The sequence below is a fragment of the Halichoerus grypus genome, chromosome 9 (genome assembly GCF_964656455.1).
Source record: "Halichoerus grypus chromosome 9, mHalGry1.hap1.1, whole genome shotgun sequence".
In the NCBI taxonomy this organism is placed as follows: domain Eukaryota; kingdom Metazoa; phylum Chordata; class Mammalia; order Carnivora; family Phocidae; genus Halichoerus; species Halichoerus grypus.
The window spans coordinates 126716982-126734984 of NC_135720.1; the positions used below are offsets into that span (position 1 = coordinate 126716982).

At 37.4% G+C, this 18003-nt stretch overlaps 1 long non-coding RNA gene across 1 annotated transcript in view; it reads left to right on the forward strand.

Annotated features, from left to right (window-relative positions):
• Positions 1 to 14451, forward strand: part of LOC118555710 (uncharacterized) — a 332977-nt gene extending 318526 nt beyond the window's left edge. Inside the window, exon 7 of the long non-coding RNA XR_013441399.1 lies at positions 14191 to 14451. This is a non-coding gene — a long non-coding RNA (uncharacterized LOC118555710). The remainder of the gene's footprint in view (positions 1 to 14190) is intronic.
• Positions 14452 to 18003: the final 3552 nt, after the last annotated feature.

Consider the following 18003-nt stretch of genomic DNA (forward strand, 5'->3'; position numbering starts at 1 on the left):
ACCAACTGAGCCACCCAGGCGCCCGAATTTTAAATTTTAAAATAAAGACGATTATTATAGTTACTTGAAAGAACCAGGGGAAAGAATAGAAGGGATGGTGTCAATTCACGAAGCTTAAGGAACAAATTTTCTTTGCATGTAGAAATTTCTATATGGTAGACTGTAAAGAATAGCCAAAGGAACAGAGGAAGATAAGTCCAAGCTGACATGTTTTGTATCCAGCTACATGGGCTAATGGATTGAGGTCATTTTCATGCAGATTATTATCCAGTTTTGTAACTTCATTTTCATTTCGTAAGTATGAGCTGATAAAATTTCAGGCTCCCATCTGAGAAGTCTGATTTGAGTCAAAAACAAAACAAAACAAAACAAAACAGCTGTGCTGTGATTCGGTTGACAGACTCCCTGTACCTTGCTGTGTGATGTGGTCATGCCTATGTTTCAGTTTTTTCCCGTGTTGTTCAAGGTTAGGTAGGACTCCCAATAAAATTGCTTTACATTCCATAACATGTCCATTTGCTTGCTCTCTAAGGTTTTCTCCAGCTCTCAAACTCTGTGACTCTGGGTCTGACCAGGCACTATGGCAGAAGGAATAAGAAATGAATGGCTCCAGCTCCCAGTTTCAAATTGCAAAATATTAAACTTTTCTTTTAGGTGAACCTGACCTGATAGTATGAATCTCACACACAAAAAAACAACAACACTAGAATGGATCATTGGCTCTCTTTTTGTCCCCCAGAAACAAAGGACAGATTTTAATGGATGGGAGAGTTTTGGATACAAATACCCAATACTGAGTATTTGGGTTCATGTTTTGCTTCTGCCACATACATATCACGTGACTTAAGACAAATTATTTAATGTCTTTTTGTTTCTTATCTGTAAACCAAAAGGATTAGGTTATGTGAGTTAAACTCAACATCTAAAAGCTAAAAATAGGGGCGCCTGGGTGGCTCAGTCGTTAAGTGTCTGCCTTCGGCTCAGGTCATGATCCTAGTGTCCTGGGATCGAGCCCCGCATCGGGCTCCCTGCTCGGCGTGAAGCCTGCTTCTCCCTCTCCCACTCCCCCTGCTTGTGTTCCCTCTCTCGCTGTGTCTCTCTCTGTCAAATAAATAAAATCTTTAAAAAAAAATAAAAAATAAAAAATAAAAAAATAAAAGCTAAAAATAAACTGAAGACATTCTCAGTTATTTTGTATGAGATGCACATGCCATTGAAATGAATATTAGGGTTAGCTGATAAGATGGGGAAAGATCTAACTATATTGAGAAAACCAAGAAATGCTTAATATTATAATCAAAGCAAGTTATCAGATAGTTCCACATATGCCTGAGCATCACTCTTCACATCCTCCCCAAACTGTAAAAATGTATTTTAAATTCTTAAGGTTATAATAGATACCTCTAAAATCAATTTGTTCAAGAGCTTTTCAATTTTATTGCTTAGAATTGCTGGAACATTTTGAATATATATAGTTCATGTGGAAATTATTTAAAGTCATAGGGTAGACCCTTGTCAACCTGACATAGTTCTGCTTGGAAGCTGAGGTATAGATTAGACGACTTCTCTAGGCCCCCGCATGTCCCTGGAATATGTGGGTAATTGGTTTTAACAGTGCTTGAACAGCACATGGTTTGAGTATAGAGTAGGCAGAATTTGACCCCAGGAAGACAGACATAATGTTAATTTTCAAAAAATAAGAGCGCTTGAAGAAAGCCAGAAATAAATCCAGACTTAGTATAAACAAGACAGAGAGAGGCTTACTCATCACAGGGAAAAGTTAGGCTCATTAAAGAAGGTAATTATTACCTCTGACATACAGAACTGTGTGCTGCTTTAAATTAAGGTTCTTAACGAGGCATTTCATTGTATGTCCTTAACTGAGGGATTTAAGGAGCAGCCTTTCTTCCTAAGTCAATGCGAATGGGAGTTCTATGTTCAAGAGTTTTGCTGGAGGAGAATATTTCAGGAAAGAACAGTTCAGAACTATTAAATACACCAACGTACACACAATGTCACAACAGATTGGTGTTGTGCTCAATGCCCATCTAAGCCATGGGCTTGTAAGAGGAAAATGCAAACTTTGCCACATGCTTATGATGTGCTCATGCAGCTTCATGTTAGATGACAAGAGTACTGTCTTTGTTCCTTACCTGTTGTTAATGTGATTAATGAGCTTGAATAAACAGTTTTAAGAGAAAGTCGTGAATGTTTACAGTTTTTCCATTTTTACCAGTTTCTGTTTCATTTTTCTTGCTCATCAAGTATCTTTCCTTCCCCCCCTTTCTGTACCTTATTGCTTATAGGATTCAGGGTGGACTTTATTTTATTTTAGATTGAACATTCTTTTACCTCACAAGATGATGATTTGTCTTAGTCACTAAAAAGAAACTCTTTATAACTGTCTCTAACCAGTCGCCTTATCAAAAACTCAATATTGAACACCAATATCAACTTCTTTTAATACTCATATTAAAAAATGCGTTATGTTTTAAGGAAAATAAATTGCTTTTCAGTTGAGTACTTATTTTAAAAGATAAATTTTATGGCTCTGCTTTTCAAAATTTAAAAATTCCTCGCCAAACCACACTGCTATTACAAGAAATGAAATGGGGATGTTTGCTCATATCTAAAGTTTGTGTTCTACTCTTTTTCCAAGCATATAACAAATTCTGGAAAACCTATACCCCATTAACACGATTTCCCTAAGGATTTTTACCTGTTCCATCTAAGAGTAAGTGATAGTATAGCAATTTTGTAACCTCATTTTCTATATCCATCAGAAAAGCAGCAATGTCTACCAAGCACCCAAGAGATACACTAGTCCAAGATAGAATCTATGATCTGTACCTACTATAGAGAAAAAAATCTAAATCTTTCTAAACTTCAGCATACGAGAGCATTTGAGTGTGACCCATAATATTACTAGCTGGTTAAAATCCATTTCCAGTTAAATTACAAAGTCCTATTGTTATTCACACACACCTCGCCATGGGACATTCAAAGTTGGTTCATGTCCTTGATAAGTGTTCCAAATGTTCTCTAAAGTCAAATATTCTATGACATGAAATGTTATCAGTGTTTGATGGTGACCTAGCCTTAGTTTCCACCATGATGTCATGCTTAAAATATATGTTTAGTCTGTTTTTAAAATAAATACATCATTTTCTGATTTTGTTACATGCTATCTTTTCAATCTTGACAACTGGTGCAGTCTTTATTCTTTCTTTTTTCACTCTGCATTATTTATAGATGATAGGACAGATGTCTTACCACCAGCCATTTCAATTAATCCAGTTTTTCCCTATACGTCCCACATCATTTAAAAATGAAATTCAGCTTATAGAATTTATATTAAATATTAAAATTATCAGGGAATTCAAAGTAAAGTGTTTATGAAGAAAATATTCAGAATCTGCTTTGAATAAAAATGAAATATATCCACATGTACACTACCTATGTCCAAAATTTCAGTTACTTGATTTTTAATTAAGAGCTTAATTCTATTCACATAAAATCCATTCATTTAAAGGGATTCATTACTTTAATCAATGGCCATATCTTCAGGTCTCAATTTTGTGTGGGTACCTAGAGACCACAAAGCACAGAAAGCATGCCTCAGATATGTATCTTCAAGAATATTCCATTAAATACATATTAATAATCATTTCATTAAATTTCAATGTTCAGTCACTGAGAAATCTTATTGGGCTGTCTCATTCTCTCCATAGTTATTCACATCTAAATCATATGTCTTAATGTCTTTATAGGTCAATTTCTCACCTGTAAGTTGAAAGGGTTGTAAATGTCCTTATCGTATTTTGGGACTATTGAAAGGATTCCTTTGACAATGTCCATTTATAGCTGCAAAAACTAATAGCTCATGGGGCTTTAAACATATTCTAGACCTAATTTATAGATGGAAATATGGACATTCTAAAGAGTTTAAGCTCAATCAAAAATGAATATCTGATTTTATCAATTGTTTAATGAAAGAAGGAAAGTGTGACTTAAATTTCATAATCCTTCACCTTCTAATTTGTTGCAATAAAATAAGTATGGGATTATGGCAAAATATTTAAATTACTTACTACAATTTCACGTGCTCTTTCGAAACCGTCCTACAGTTATCAAACATGCTAGTGTTTTTGAAATTTGCAGTTTAGTAACTGTTTCCAAGGATCTTTTGGCAGCTAAGCTTTAGAGCTATTTGCAAGAGAGTTTGAACATTCATGTCTGAGATCCTTTAAAAGCTTTTATTTTACGTTTTTGTCACTTCCCAAGCACAAGCTTGTGACTACTTATGTGAAGTTTGAGACAATCCAAAGTAAACACTCCAAGTTGCCTGCAAAATCACCTTCATGTGTTACCCTCCTTATACTGGTCCACTGCCATACCCCTCTTTTCTCAGCAAAGGCAAGCTGGTGCTAACGCTTCACTGTTACTCTGATCTCATCTTTGAAATCCTGTCAGGACCTCATCTACAATTGTATCTCAAGCATATATAGAACTCCTCCTCTCTTTAAACATACTCAGTTTCCATGATCCCTGAAAGCCAAGCAAAATTCCATGATCCGATACTGTTCATTACTGTTGTGATTGTTCATTATGACTATCATGGGCACCACACCTTTTCTGCTTTCTATTCTTGCCAAATTTAAAAATGTTTCACAACACATTGATTTACTGGTTCATTCATTCTTAGATGCAATCATTTGTTAAGGATGTTTATTGGAGACCTGATACTGTGTTAGGTCAGTGGAGAAAACCATGTACCTGTCCCTGTCCCTGCCACCAGGACATACTTAGCATTGAGTAAATGCCAAACGAATGTGTTCTTTTACCCACTAACTCCTCATTTTTTCCCCACATTTACCGATTCTCTTCCCCGTGTATTTAAATTTATTTTATTAGAGCCAATGTCAAATTTTCAATGTGTAAATGCCACATATGCAAAATATAGGTAAGTTTTTAAAAAAATTACCACTTAGGGGCACCTGGTAAGTGACTTGATCTTGATTTCAGGTCTTAATCTCAAGGTCTTGAGTTTGAACCCCGTGTTGGGCATGGAGCCTACTTAAAAAAATATACAATAAAATAATAAAAAATTATCACTTATAATCATGCCATGTTAATATGACTGTTTGTTTTTAATCATTTTCTCCAGGAGTTGTTTATATGTATACATACTCTCATGTCACAGTTTTATGTTGAAATCACTGTGGTCTTATACTCAGACATGCTGCCTTTTGTTTTATCATTTCCAAAAACTCAAAGAGAATAGTGTAAAACAGAATAGCAAGGAAGTGAAAAATCCATCACCCTGAGATACCATCTCAATAGAGTTTCAACTGTTCAAACATTTCAAAATCACACATGTAATATTTGAAGACATTGTAAATATAAAAATTTCAAGGACTCAAACTTAAACTCAGTTCAAAGTTCCTGCCACCACAGTTCCATGTGCCTCCTGCTAAGTTTTTCTCCACACAAAATCATATATGAGTAAATATCCAAATGTATAATTTTAACAACATAACTGAGATTGTACTTAAAGTATTTTTCTATAGGTTACTTAATATCCCTTAATGTCTTGAATACAATACCATATCAATGAATCCATATGCATTACCTCATTCAGGGTTTTCAATTTTTTATGCTTTTTTTTTTTTTTAAAGATTTACTTATTTATTTTAGAGAGAGAGAGCACAGAGGGAGGGGCAGAGAGAGAGGGAAAGAGAGTCTCAAGCAGACTTCATGTTAAGCGCAGAGCCGAGAGGGGCTTGATCTCACGACCCTGAGATCACGAACTGAACCGAAACCAAGAGTTCCACACTCAACCAACTGCACCAACTCCTCAATTCTTTACTTTTAATTAAATAATATATATACATGTTTTTTAAAGCACTTACTACTATAAGGCTTGAAAATAAAAACAGCAGTTGATGGCCCTGTCCTACTCTAAACTAATGCCCAGAAATTCTTCTGAACATTTCTTCTACATTCAAACCTGTTTTTCAAAATAACACTTTTATACTGCTATTTTTAGACTTCCTTATTTTATACATTGTCTATTGATTTCTTACCACGGAAGAATGCAATTTAGTGTTCCTGGGCTCCCCAGCCCTTCCCCTTCTTCCACTTGCCTGCCTGTTATATTACAATCATGATGTTTGTGTTAGTTCACGAGTCACTCTTTATAGTATTACCACAGTAGGCATATTGTTCATGGTTAAGAAATGCAGAGCAACACCATTACATTCCCTTTTTATTTTGTATTGTTTTTTACTTTCCTTCTCTATTTATTATTGACTTACCTGCAGATTCTCTGATTGGACTATTGCATCCCTATCAACATGGTGAAGTTTTCCTTGATGACAATCCACCTGTGAGCGTTCAAGATCGTTTTTCCTGGAGGTTTAAGCTTTTTAAAAAATTGTATTTATTTATTTGAGAGAGAGAGAGAGAGCACAAGCAGGGGGAGCAGCAGAGGGAGAGGGAGAAGCAGGCTCCCTGCTGAGCAGGGAGCCCGATGCGGGGTTCAATCCCAGGACCCTGGGATCATGACCTGAGCCGAAGGCAGATGCTTAACCGACTGAGCCACCTAGGCGCCCCTAAAGTTTTTGAATGATGCATTTTGGTTGGGTTCTTTTTCACTTGATGAATTGAGTACTTCACAAACCCCTCAACCTCATAATATTTGGGGGTATCTTCTGTTCTGAGAAATTTATTTGCATTATGTCTTGGAAGAATTTCTTCCTTCTGATTTTGTTATTTCTGTAACTCCTAGATTGATTCTTTCTTACACAATCTTTCATTTTTATATGCTTCTTAGAAAGTTCTTTGATTTTATCTTCTTGTCCTTAAATTGCATTTTCAACTTCTCTTGTACTAGTTGTTAATTTCCAAGAGCTCTTGTTTGATGAATATTTCTTTTGTTTAATAGTATCCTTCTCTTTTTCATAAATCTTCTTATACTGTCTTAATTTTCTTTTTCTAGGTTACCAATTCCAGGGTTGTTTTGCTGTTTGTTTGCTCTTTATTTTTCCCTTCTTCTGTGAATGGTCTTGTTTTCTCTGAGTTCCTTTTCTCTATTTGCTTCAATCTTTGTTTTTCATGTTGGAAGCTTTACACAATGTTTTCTATCCCCGGCTCTCTGCTCATCTTTGAAAATGATGCAGTTATCACCAACAGGAAGTGTGAGGTGGTGAGTGGGTAGACTTATTCACTGTGTGGGAACTCGGTCTTTGGTTGGGGCTTTTAAATGCCACTCTGTATAAGTATCTTCTCTTGGACTGGGAAATTTTCCTAGAAAGAAATTCTCCAATCTACTGATGGTGAGGCCAGGGTAAGGATGGTGTAGAAGAGAGCCAGGGTTCTGAGAGCCGGGCAAGGGAAGGGGAGCATAGGTTTATAGTTTAATACTCACTTATACTCACTCTCCCCTTCTTGGTACTTCGCTCTTGTGCTCCACTGTGTATGATATCTGTGAGCCTAGACCTTCTCCAATTCATAGTAAACATCTCATCTCCTGTAGGATGGCAGAGATGTCATTCCCTGGTGGAATCAGAGGGGAGAGGGTATCTGGGCTGTAGTTACTATTTATACAGACTTATAATCATTTTCTCTATTTTTTTTGTCCTCATCCTATGTCCTGGCCTTCATGTGTACCAGCTGCCTCCATTTCTTGAGATATTCTTGGATTGTTTAATAAAAATGACCTTGCTCCCTGTTGGCCTTTCTTAAAGGATGGTGATCTTTCAGTCTGTTACCACACAGCTATTGACTTTACAGCTTCCTAAATATCCTTGAAGTTTCTCCTCTGCTATTATGTGTCCTCTAGAACTTTTTTTTATTTCGTGGTGTTTTTCTTTGTAATTCGTTTGCTATAATTTGAATAAAAATGTCCTAAGAGAGCCAAGATACATATCTGTGTTCAACTTGCCATTCCATTCCTTTCTCAATGGTGAGTAATGACTTGTTTTCCTCAAATCATTGCTGATTTGCCATGCTTATTCTTGATTTTTTTTTAAATATTTTATTTATTTATTTGACACAGAGAGAGTTAGCGAGAGCAGGAACACAAACAGGGGAGTGGAAGAGGGAGAAGCAGGCTTCCCGCCGAGCAGGGAGCCCAATGCGGGGCTCGATCCCAGGACCCTGGGATCATGACCTGAGTTGAAGGCAGACGCTTAACGACTGAGCCACCCAGGCGCCCCTCTTGATTTTTCTGAGGCATTTAATATCCTTTACTATTTACCTTTAAGTTCCAGGATTCAGCTCTTATTCTTCCCCCATGACTCTTCATTTGTGGTCTCTTTTGCAGATTTCTCTTCAAATGTCTATCCTCTCAATATGAGAGTTTTCAGAGGCCCAGTTCATAGCCTTCTCACTTCCGAGGATTAAATTAGGAAATATATATCAGCACTTATTGTGCTGTGTAACTTCCAACAGGAGCTCAATACACAAAACTTGGGATCTAACCTCACACAATTTTTTATTTATCCCTAAAATGGTGTGTACCAAATTGAATTGCAAGTTCCTTGAAATCAGGATCTGTGTTTAATTTGTCTTTGTGTGTTCAACATCTAGAACCAAGAACAATATGTTTGTATCTAAAAACATATGACATTCTCAATGGGTGCTTGTGGAGGGACAAAGGAGAATTGGTAGATGCAAAAGAGAAATTGATATTATTTGCAAAATTTATAGATTAACTGTACAACATTTAAAAAGAATCATGATGGTTTGTTTGACTTGATAATGAATAAAAGTGATGAGAAAATAAAATCTATTCATGTCTTCTGCCCATTTTTTGACTTGATTATTTGTTTTTTGGGTGTTGAGTTTGAGAAGTTCTTTACAGATCTTGGATACCAACCCTTTATCTGTAGTGTCATTTGCAAATAATCTTCTCCCATTCTGTGGGTTGCCTCTTTGTTTTGTTGACTGTTTCTTTTGCTGTACAGAAGCTTTTTATCTTGATGAAGTCCCAAAGTTCATTTTTGCTTTTGTTTCACTAGCTTTTGGAGATGTATCTTGAAAGAAGTCGCTGTGGCTGATGTCAAAGAGGTTATTGCCTATGTTCTCCTCTAGGATTTTGATGGATTCCAGTCTCACATTGAGGTCTTTCATCCACTTTGAGTTTATCTTTGTGTATGGTGTTAGAGAATGGTCGAGTTTCAGTCTTCTGTATATAGCTGTCCAATTTTCCCAGCACCATTTATTGAAGAGACTGTCTTTTTTCCATTGCAGGTTTTTTCCTGCTTTGTCGAAGATTATTTGACCATAGAGTTGAGGGTCCATATCTGGGCTCTCTATTCTGTTCCATTGGTCTATATGTCTGTTTTTGTGCCAGTACCATGCTGTCTTGGTGATCACAGCTTTGTAATATAGCTTGAAATCGGGCAACGTGATACCCCCAGCTTTGTTTTCCTTTTTCAGCATTTCCTTGGCGATTCAGGTCTTTTCTGATTCCATACAAATTTTAGGATTGTTTGTTCCAGCACTTTGAAAAATGTCATTGGAATTTTGATTTGGGTGGCATTGAAGGTATAGATTGCTCTGAGTAGCATAGACATCTTAACAATGTTTATTCTTCCGATCCGTGAGCATGGAAAGTTTTTCCATCTTTTTGTGTCTTCTTCAATTTCTTTCATGAGTGTTCTGTAGTTCCTAGAGTATAGATCCTTTACCTCTTTGGTTAGGTTTATTCCAAGGTATCTTATTGTTTTTGGTGCTATTGTGACTGGAATCGTTTCTCTAATTTCTCTTTCTACAGTTGCATTGTTGGTGTATAGGAAAGCAACTGGGGGTGCCTGAGTGGCTCAGTTGGTTAAGTGGCTGCTTCGGCTCAGGTCATGATCCCAGGGTCCTGGAATTGAGTCCCCTCTTGGGCTCCCTGCTCAGCGAGGAACCTGCTTCTCCCTCTCCCTCTGTCTCCCGGCTTGTGCTCTCACTCTCTCTCTATCAAATAAATAAATAAAATATTAAAAAAAAAAGAAAGCAACTGATTTCTGTGCATTTTGTATCCTGCCACATTACTGAATTGCTATATCTGTTCTAGTAATTTGGGGGTGGAGTCTTTTGGGTTTTCCACATAAAGTATCATGTCATCTGCAAAAAGAGAGAGTTTGACTTCTTCTTTGCCAATTTGAATACATTTTATTTCTTTTTGTTGTCCAATTGCTGTTGCTAGGACTTCTAGTACTATGTTGAACAATAGTGGAGAGAGTGGGCATCCTTGTCATGTTCCTGATCTTAAGGGAAAGGCTCTCAGCTTTTCCCCATTGAGGATGGTATTCACTGTGGGTTTTTCATAGATGGATTTTATGAACTTGAGGAATGTTCCCTCTATCCCTATACTCTGAAGAGTTTTAATCAGGAAAGGATGTTTTATTTTGTCAAATGCTTTTTCTGCATCAATTGAGAGGACCATATGGTTCTACTCTCTCCTCTTATTAATGTGTTCTATCACATTGATTGATTTGTGAATGCTGAACCACCCTTGCATCCCGGGGATAAATCCCACTTGGTCGTGGTGGATGATCCTTTTAATGTATTGTTGGATCCCATTAGCTAGGATTTTGTTGAGGATTTTGGAATCCATATTCATCGGGGATATTGGTCTGAAATTCTCCTTTTTGATGGGATCTTTGCCTGGTTTGGGGATTAAGGTAATGCTGGCCTCATAGAATGAGTCTGGAAGCTTTCCTTCTGTTTCTATTTTTTTGAAACAGCTTCAGTAGAATAGGTATTATTTCTTCTTTGAATGTTTGGTAGAATTCTCTAGGGAATCCATCAGGCCCTGGATTCTTGTTTTTTGGGAGGTTTTTGATCACTGCTTCAATCTCATTACTGGTTATTGGCCTATTCAGGTTGTCAATTTCTTCCTGTTTCAGTCTTGGCAGCTTATAGGTTTCCAGGAAGGCGTGCATTTCATCCAGATTGCTCAGTTTATTGGCATAGGAAGACATACAAATGGCTAACAGACACATGAAAAAATGTTCATCATCATTAGCCATCAGGGAAATTCAAGTCAAAGCCACATTGAGATACCACCTTATACCAGTTAGAATGGCAAAAATGGACGGGGAAAGAAACAACAAATATTAGAGAGGTTGTGGAGAAAGGGGACCCCTTTTACCCTGTTGGTGGGAATGCAAGTTGGTACAGCCACTTTGGAAAACAGTGTGGAGGTTCCTCAAAAAATTAAAAATAGAGCTACCCTATGACCCAGCAATTGCAACTCCTGGGTATTTACCCCAAAGACACAGATGTAGTGAAAAGAAGGGCCATATGCACCCCAATGTTCATAGCAGCAATGTCCGCAATAGCTAAACTGTGGAAAGAGCTGAGATGCCTTTCAATAGATGAATGGATAAAGAAGATGTGGTCCATATATACAATGGAATATTACTCAGCCATCGGAAACGATGAATACCCAACTTTTACATCAACATGGATGGGACTGGAGGAGATTATGCCAAGTGAAATAAGTCAAACAGAGAAAGTCAATTATCATATGGTTTCACTTATTTGTGGAACATAAGGAATAACATGGAGGACATTAGGAGAAGGAAGGGAAAAATGGGGGGGGGATTGGAGGGAGAGATCAACCATGAGAGACTATGGACTCTGAGAAACAAACAGAGTTTTAGAGGGGAGTGGGGAGGGGGGATTGGTTAGCCCGGTGATGGGCATTAAGGAGGGCACATACTGCATGGAGCACTGGGTGTTATACGAAAACAATGGATCATGGATCACCACATCAAGAACTAATGATGTATTATATGGTGACTAACATAACATAATAAAATTAAAAAAAAAGAAAAGAAAACTAAAAAACCTTACATCTTAGGTCACTGTTTCAAATAGAGAAGTATCATCAAAGTTTTTATAATGACCTATTGAGAAACATTTGAAGTTTCATTCAGATCCAAACATTTGAAGTTTCATTCTTAGTCTCACTGCTGCAACTGGATTTACTCTTCCAGATTATGTAGTACCACATATGCCACAAGCACACACACACACACACACACACACACACTCACACACACACACACACACACAAGCCCAAAAAACCAAACTGCAATATAACTCATAACTAAAACCCACCAGGAGAAATGCGTCTTGTTCAGTAATGTTTAACAAGTCAAATGCATATACAAATGATTAATTAAATAAATTTTATCATTTACAAATTGCATTAAAAATAAATAAAAATTACATGGGAATGGCTGACAAAAGAGGTTACTACAACATAATACCCCAGTACTTAGCAGAAGTGGAGGGAGGACAGTAATTTACTGCTAGAGGGTAGCGATGGCTAGGTCATGCCCAGCAGTATTGTGGACAGTGAGTTAAGTTGTAGATTCCAGGAAGAGAATCTACTCTTTGGTTGTTGCAAATGTCAACATTAGACAAACGAATATAGGGCACATTCACATACCATCTACATCTACCTAAAGCATTTGAGCATTATTGACCTGAATGTGCTCATGTTCTGTAGTTATTTTGTGTCTACACATCTTTTCTCTTTGAGATGCTCCTCAAGAGTAGAATGTTTCTTAGGTGCTAAAGAAATATATTTTTTAAAGATTTCCTTATTTATTTGAGAGAGAGAGAGAGCAAGCACAGCAGAAGGGGTAAGGGGAGGGAGAGAGAATCTTAAGCAGACTCCATGCTGAGCACAGAGCCACCTCAAAAGCCTGAGATCATGACCTGAGCCAGAATCAAGCATCAGATGCTTAACCAACTGTGTCACCCAGGCACCTCAGGTACTAAACAAATACTTAAGAATCCATAAAGATACCCCATTTGGTATGCCTCCTTTCTCCTCAGTAAGAATGGCCTGGGTATCTCCATCTATATTTTGGAATAAAACTTGTAGGAAATGTCAGTTCACAATATCTGTCAAAGCAAATGAATTCTGTAAAAGGAGAGATTTGCAAGAATCCTTAAAATTCCTTCAACATGATTTAATTCCCAGGACCCAACCCTATTTATCTCTCATGGTTTTCTCAGAACGGCGTGGTGGTGCCCTCTTTCTTGACTCTAGAACCATGGTGTAGAACACATTTGGCAGTCTCAGGGGGTGGTCTTATTGACCCCAGCCATAACATTTTACAATTTTTCAATCAAAATAATTCTTTATATACATTATACCCAAGGTGTTATTTTTTCTAAACCACACTGAGGGATTAGCTTTAAGATAAGTCCTGAAGAGTCTTGCTTTTTTATGATTTAATTCTGAAGAGAAGTTGTAGAATAAACTAAACCCTACTCCCAAATAGTTTCCTCAAAAATAAAGAGAAACATTTTTCACTTCTCTTTTTTTAAATTTTATTTTATTATGTTATGTTAATCACCATACATTACATCATTGGTTTTTGATGTAGTGTTCCATGATTCATTGTTTGCGTATAACACCAGGTGCTCCATGAAGTACGTGCCCTCTTTAATACCCATCACTAGGCTAACCCATCCCCCTTCCCCTCTAGAACCCTCAGTTTGTTTCTCGGAGTCCATAGTCTCTCATGGTTCGTCTCCCCCCTCCGATTTCCCCTCCTTCATTTTTCCCTTCTCTTTCTCTGTACATGGCCCTCTGTGACATTCACAGGTACTAAAGAGACACCAGTGAGGAATGGATGTAATTAAGAAAAGAGAAATATTTATACTAATTTTGATAAGTATTAATTTGTCAAATTTTGTAGATTGTTAAGGAAGCTATGGATTTCAATGTAGGCAGTGTGTTTTGCCTCCTGCTGGTCCAATGGAACATTCTATAATTTTGGATTGGATCGGCAACAACAGATTGTCAGAGTTAGCATCCAACACCAATGAATACATCCGTGTGGGAAATATCTTAGAAGACCATATATATCTGAGGAGGGAGCTCAGAACATTCTCTCCTGAGGAATTCAACTTCATATCAGTAGAGGTAAAGTGAATATAAGAAAAATGCCATGTCTATGGAGAGCATTAGGAAAGGTCATATATTTCAAAAAAGGATATTGTTTACAAGGAGTGTTAATAGGTTTCAGGGGAAATGTTAATTTTTTTTTTTCCTGGATGAAATAGCTACTGTAAGTTTTTAATGGTTAATCATTCATTCCTGAATTTTTATATTAAACATTTTATATTACTTTATTGACTTAACTTTTATGCTCTTCTTCATTTTGACAGTAAAGAATGACCAGGCAATACTCTTTGAAAATTGGAGACCATTTGCAGCTGCTGTCTGTTGAGGAAAGTGAATAATAGGGTGCCCTCAAGGAATTTCAAAGGTATCACTCAACAGAAACTTTTGTGTCTGAAGAAAACTAGATCATTTTATCATGGTAGGCATACTGATATGTTTGCTTTAATAAAATGCCATATTTCTGCCTTTAATCTCTTGTCAACCAGCTATTAAAAAGCCCCAAAGTGCATGCGTGCAGCACATGTAAACACTTGTGGTTTTGAGGTTACTACAGAACATACTAATAAAGCATGTAATTTGTGTTTTGTGCACAGACTGTAATAATTTATTGAGTGGTAGAAAGAAGCTCGGAAAGGATTTTCTCTAACTTTAGCCAGCAAGTCAATTTAATTTTAGGGCTCTATGCGGAGGTGTATGTATATGCATGTGCACACAATGAAATCATGTTTAAAAAGCACCGCAAAGCCTTCATAACGAAAGTAGGGCAAAATGTAAATTAATGTCACACACACCAAATATATTCTCTCAAGTAACATTGCTCCTTTAAGCTAATCGGCTAGGAGGGTGTGTCCCATATTCTTTCCCAAAGGACTGTGTGCATGCGTGTGTGTGTGTGTGTGTGTGTGTGTGTGTGTATCACAAGCTGATGATACCTTGGCAGATGTAGATTAAGTTAATTCAAGTAAATGAAGACAAATCACACTAGCAATGATTTCTTATACTTTATGAACAGGATCTCTGTAGCCCCTGTAAAGAGAGGTAAGAGGACAGTTTGGCTTCCCTTTTTTATGTGGAATAAAAAAATGCAGGGAGGTCACAGAAAAGTTTATTGTCTGACCACAGCTCCTATCATGCTTATTTGAGTAGCTGACTGATCTATTTATGCAAGAGCCTTACACGTAAGGATGGTATGTTACTCATCTTCCTGGTCTTGCTTGTTCCCTCATGAAATATTTTGCACACAGCAAATAATCAAGATCATTTGAATGGGAAGGTCTTAGATGGGTGGAGGAAGTGAGAAGCTCACTGTATACAGGCCAAATTTCTGAAAAATGTTGTGAAGTTCTGTAGTTTGGGAATAAAACCACACTTTACTCCAACAAACAAAAGCATATCCATTTTGGAGAACATGTCTGTGCTTAGAGGAAATGCATGTTAGGAATCTGAATATGTTTATTCCAAAAAGATGCAAGACCTCTCTCCCAGAAAACAACATACTGTCCTCCATGCTTTCTTGCTTAAAACGTATACACATATATTAGTTTTAAATGTGTAGACAAATCTTTGGTGATTCAGGATCTTTCAAATTTGAAGACTGACTGAAATGAATCTTTTGTGCCACCTTTAAGTGATAACCCACTTTTTCATTTGGTACTTTACTTAGATCTAATCAACCAGTTCCAATTTACCCCATTCGGGATTGCAGAGCTTCCTATGGCCATCAGAAAGTAGAGAGGCATTTTGCAAATATGTAAGGAGATGAGAGCAAAAAGTGCCTGAGACCCCTAGTATTTGAAGTAGAATTGAAATTGCACCAGGTATGCAAGGCCTATCAAATCTGCAAAGGGGTTTTCTCCAAGGGACTGAGCCAGTTTTTTAGTCTCATGAGAAGGAAACCATGTGCCTCATGGCCATTCTATTATTTCTGTGGTCTGAAGTGTTCCACCAATCATGTGCTCATGTAATAGGTTCAAAGGGAGAGATGAAAGAAGGGGAGAAGGGAGAGAGGAAGAGGGCAAAGGAAGAAGGAAAAAGAAAAAAGAAAGCCCAATGGGGTGCCTGGGTGGCTCAATTGGTTAAGCGTCTGACTTTTGGTTTCAGTTCAGGTCATGATCTCAGGGTCCTGGGATCGAGCCTGGCTCAAGCTCCATTCTCGGGGGGAGTCTGCTAGAGATTCCCTCTCTCCCTCTGACCCTCCCCATCATGATCTCTCTCTCTCTCTTTCTTTACAATAAATAAACAAATCTTTAAAAAAAAAAAAGCCTATCATTGACATGTGCATATTTGCTTGTAGCATTTTGTTTTGTAGTAACAGAGGTACTGAAGTTAACGTTAATAAAAAGCCAGGAACTCATATTCTCAGATGGATACAATTACAGTTTGGAAGATGTTTGATTGGTATAAAATGCAGATATATACCAAGTAGAGATTAGCTATTTAAGGAGCCAAATTAAAACAAGCTCAACTGGGGCTCTTTTGCTTAACATCTTTTTTTTTTTTATTATGTTATGTTAGTCACCATACATCATTAGTTTTTGATGTAGTGTTCCATGATTCATTGTTTTCGCATAATACCCAGTGCTCCATTCAGTACACGCCCTCTTTAATACCCATCACCAGGCTAACCCATCCCCTTACCCCCCTCCCCTCTAGAACCCTCAGTTTGTTTCTCAGAGTCCATAGTCTCTGATGGTTCGTCTCCCCCTCCTATATCCCTCCCTTCATTCTTCCCTTCCTGCTATCTTCTTCTTCTTCTTTTTTTTTTTAACATATAATGTATTATTTGTTTCAGAGGTACAGGTCTGTGATTCAACAGTCTTGCATAATTCACAGCACTCACCATAGCACATACCCTCCCCAATGTCTATCACCCAGCCACCCCATCCCTCCCAGCCCCCATCACTCCAGCAACCCTCAGTTTGTTTCCTGAGATTAAGATGAATGGATAAAGAAGATGTGGTATATACACACACACACACACACACACACACACACACACACACACACAATGGAATATTATGCAGCCATCAAAAGGAATGAAATCTTGCCATTTACAACAACATGGATGGAACTAGAGGGTATTATGCTGAGCGAAATAAGTCAATCAGAGAAAGACATGTATCATATGACCTCACTGATATGAGGAATGCTTAACATCTTTGTTTGGTATTTATCTCTGGGTCTCCCAACCCTACGTGGATGTCAAATCATCTTTCTTGAAGTGCCTTTTCGCTGAGCCGATTACTTTTAACACACACAACAGAAGGGGAGGTGGGGCAAGGAGATATAAAAGATTCAGAGTCAAAACAAAGATAATTTCCCAGGTCACATTTAGATCTGTAATTCTGTAAGATTGTGAAGGTTCATGTATATCAAACTGGCTTTATTTTATGGTAATGTGTTGGTCAAAAGGGTTCTGAAATGTTTTAGATAAAGATGGGCAGATCGGAAGAATAATAACAAAAGTGAATCAATTTAGAACACCACGTACAGACTGTCCTCTAAGTTAAAATGATTTGAAAATTAAATCAGTATCCACTACTCCTTTTTTTAGGGTTTTCATATTTTTATTTATTTTTTCAGATAAAACTGTCATGCATAAAGGCTATAGTTCTTATTTAAAGTGATTAGTTTAAGATAATTCCATGATTGCAGTGGAACCATAATTGATACCAAACACACACCATCAGCATCACAGGATACAATACAATTTGTAATTCACTAAATCTACTCATACTACATGAATGTAAGACCTGTAAAAACCAGGTTTTTTTCCTCAATAAGAAGAATGAAGGAAAGGCAATACTTTTTCAATAAAATTTCCAATGAGCGTATATGTATTTCTTTTTTTTTTCTTTAAGGATTTTATTCATTCACTTGACAAAGAGAGGTAGAGAGCAAGCACAAGCAGGGGGAGCGGCAGGCTGATGGAGAAGCAGGCTCCTCGCTGAGCAGGGAGCCCTATGCGGGGCTCCATCCCAGGGTCCTGGGATCATGACCTGAGCTGAAGGCAGATGCTTAACCGACTGGGCCACTCAGGCGCCCCTGTATTTCTTTATAATGAGATCAAGAACTAA